This window comes from Dermochelys coriacea, chromosome 24, assembly GCF_009764565.3.
Source record: "Dermochelys coriacea isolate rDerCor1 chromosome 24, rDerCor1.pri.v4, whole genome shotgun sequence".
NCBI lineage: Eukaryota > Metazoa > Chordata > Testudines > Dermochelyidae > Dermochelys > Dermochelys coriacea.
Window position 1 is genome coordinate 9,596,592 of NC_050091.1, and position 3,879 is coordinate 9,600,470.

A 3,879-nucleotide genomic window follows, 5' to 3' on the forward strand; every position below is an offset into this window, starting at 1 on the left:
AGAATTGGGTCTGGGGCGGTTGGTGGGAGTGGGGTAGCTGAGTCCTGTGAGAGCAGAGGAAATGGGATGGTGGGAATGGAGTGCATGGGGCAGTGGGGTTGGTGTCAGGGAGGGGTTGGGATGGGTGTGGGGCAGTGGGGGTAGGTATGGGGAAGGGGTTGGAGTGGTTTTAGGACAGTGGGGGTAAGTGTGGGTGGGGATTGGGATGGGTGTGGGGCAGTGAGGGTAGAAGTTGGTGACATTAGGGTCAGAGTGGGTGTGGGGCAATGGGGGTATGTTTGAGGGGGAGGGGTTGAGCAGTTGGGGCAGGTGTGGAGGAAGGGTTTAGAAGGGGGTGGGGCAAGGGGCGGGAGTGGTTTGGGGGGAGTGGGGGTAGGTGTAGTGGGCTTTTCCGATTTTCCAACTTCCACCCAATGTCAATAGGGTCCTGCCCATGGATGCCTAGAACGTTCCCTGAGATTTTGGAATTGATCAGACGTGGCTTTCACATGTCACAAACACCAGCAAGGTGAGCACCAAGGCGGCACTGTGCTTGGTCGGCTAAAGGCCCCAGCCAAGAGTGTGCTCTGTTGTGCTGGGCGCTGTACATATGTCTGTTATTATTTGTATTGTGGTAGTACCTGGGAGCTGGTTATTGAGCAGAACCCAAGCCCCCTGGTACAGTACAGAGTGAGAGACAGTCCGTGCCCCAGAGAGTTTCTCATGTTACCAGACAGAGGGAGGGAAGTGAAGTGGAAAAGCAGCTTGCCCCCATTTCATTCAGTAGGGCACTGGCAGAACAGGGAACAGAACCCCCGCCCTGACCCTAGTGCAGTGCGGTGTGTCCCAGACCATGCTCCATCCCTGGTAGGTGCATCTATGCAGCCATCATTTTCCAGCTGATTGCTTTGCATTCCCTAGCTGAAAGGTGCCCTGCATTGTGCTCTGATGAAGATTGGCATTGCCCATGGCAAGGGGGGGAAGTGTCACCTGTGCCCACTCAGCACTGCTAAAGACTTTAGAGAGCTGCCTGGAGAGGGCTGGGCAAGGCAGGCTGTGGGGGTTATTCTTAGTGTCTGTGGACAGAGCAGGTCTAATCAGCCCCGAGAGAAGGGAAGGGACTCTCCCAAGGTCACACAGTCAGACAGTGGCAGAGCTGGGGCCAGCATGCAAGGGCATGATTCTCATCTCACAGGGCACAAGCAGGGTACAACGTCCAGGGAAGCCAATGGGCGATACCTGTAAGGAACAGGTGAGGAGAATCAGGCTCCAGGCTCCCAGCCTCACCATCACCCTCTAACCAGTGGCCTCCACTCCTTTCCCAGAGTCTGGAATAGGAGGCAGGAGGCCTGATTCCTAGGTTCCCCCTTCTCTAGCCCACCAACTCCAACTACCTCCCTGCATTGGGAATAGAACCCAGGAGTCCTGACTCCTACTCCCCCCTTGCTCGGCAGCACTTTCCCCCACACTCAACCTCTGCGACAGTCTGCACAATTAATCGGAGCCATTTTCTTTCCTGAGTGAGCTGCCAACACCCCAGATTCTCTCCCCATCCCCCTCCCCGCCTTCCCTCAGGAAAGTTCCTTTGTGGCACATGGATTCTGAACTCTCCTGTATTTAACATGGCAGCTTTATGCAACGCCTGGCACCTCCTGCCAGGCAGCAAGGAGGAAATCAAGCTGCTAAAGCCAGCAGGAGCCCTGTGCCAAACGGCATCCCCCAGGGGCCTGTGCTGAGGCAGTGGGGAAGGGTTATTTATACACCCAGCCTTAACCAGGCCAGGCCTATTTTAGCAGCTGGATTCATCCCCTGTTCTCCCTGCCTGTCTCCTGTGATGCTCCGTGCTAGCAAGCTCCTTCTCATTAGAGCAGTGGGGCGGGGAGCGGCTCCCGCTGCCAGAGGCTGGCTCTGCCGCTCACCCCTCTGTCCCCTGGGCAGTGCACAGAGCTTTCTTTTCTCGCTTGCTCTCCCCAGGGTGCCTGGATTAGTGCTGCCTCCACTGGGCAAAGGACGGGCGAAGGGGAATGTTTCGATTCAGACTCGTACGTGCTGGAGGCAGTGGGTGGGGAGCCTGGACACCTGGGTTCTCTTCCAAGCTCACAATCTCCCCAGAAGACCATAGAACATGAGAACGGCCCATACTGGGTCAGACCAAAGGTCCATCTTGCCCAGCATCCTGTCTTCCAACAGCGGCCAACGCCAGGTGCCCCAGAGGGAATGAACAGAACAGGGAATCCTCAAGTGATCCATCTCTTGTTGCCCATCCCTAGCTTCTGGCAAACAGAGGCTAGGGACACCATTCCTGCCCATCAGATGACATCTGTGAAATGGGAACGACTCATAGACTGTAAGGCCAGAAGGGCCCGTTCTGGTCCCCTAGACTGAGCTCCTGTAAAACCCAGTCCAGAGAACCTCCCCCCAGGGATTCCTACATCCAGCCCACCATGTCCCATGGAGCTAGAGCCGATCTCTTGGGAAGAGACACCCACCTTGAGTTAGAGACTCCAGGTGATGACAGTCCTTAGCCAGCTGTCCCAATGGTTAATTCCCCTCCCTAGTAAAAATCTGCACCTTATTTCTAGTCTGAGTGTCTGGCACCAGCTTCCAGCCATTGGCCCTTGCTCAACCTCTTCCTGCTAGGTTAAAGAGATCTCCACACTCAGAAATCTCCTCCCTCCGGAGGGGTGAACAACCATGAGCAAGTCATGCTGGGGCCTTCTTTTCAATCAGCAGCATAGACTGAATCACTTGCTCTCAGGCAGGCTTTGCAGGCCTTGAATCATCCTTGGGCTCTTCCCTGGCTGCTTCTGCATTTTCCCCTGGCTAAGGATACTGGCCTTTCTCTGCCAAACGTGGAGAGTTGGGGTGAAAAGCGCTATGTGCCAAATAGATGCAGAATTGGCTGCAGCTTACCCAGCCCTATAGAAATGGCTGAAGTTTTCCCCCTGACACCAGGGGCAAATTTGGCCAGCTTCACCATTGACGTGAACCTTGTATTGCCAGTAAAAAGGGGATGTCGATCAGATTGGTTCACTCTCGTGGGTAGGACCCTGGGTGGGGACACAGGATACCTAGTTCTATTCCCAGCTCTACCACTTCCCTGCTGGGTGACCTTGGGTCTCTGTTTCCTCTCCCACTCTGGGTCTGTCTGGTTTATTTAGCCTGGGAGCTCTTTGGGGAAGAGACCATCTCTCACTCCATGCAACGCCTGGCACAATGGGGGTCTGGTTTCGGATGACTCTGCTTTAATACAGAGAATTATTACTCCAGTTAAAGCTGTGAGATGACATGGATGTAGCTAAAATGTTCACCTCCAGATGAGCATTGGGCCCTAGCTGGCATTGTGCCATTAGGTGCTGTGTGTCTTGTCCCAGGCAAACAATAAACAAGCATCTTCAGTGCTGGTTACTTTTATTTTAAACAGAAGGAAAATCAAAGAAAGAATGAATGTAAAGTCCCCAGGAGTTGAGAGCCCAGTGTGGGACTCACCCCACAGCAGCGGCCGCTGTTTTGAACTAACCAAGATTCTGCAAGAGCCAGTGCCCTGAGTGCCACATGGGGCTCCAGAGCCGGAGGCTGAGTCTTGCTAGCGTATCCCCAGCGATGATTCGCCAGGCCCGGCAGTGTGTGCCTGGATCCATCTAGGATCCCTCAGTGCTCAGCAGAGGGAGGGCAATGGCATGCAATCCTGTCCACCACAGCTGTCGGACCTTTGGCCTTCTCCTGACAGAGGCTGTCATCCAGGCACTGCCCCTTTGCCACTCGGCTCACAGGTCAGTGAGCAGCAGCCGCTGCCCGGGTGGGAACCAGCAGTTCAGTCTACAACAAAACAGCATGTGATGGGATAACTGGGATTGTTATGCATGAGGGACAGGGAGATGGCACTGGGCATGGGGCCTC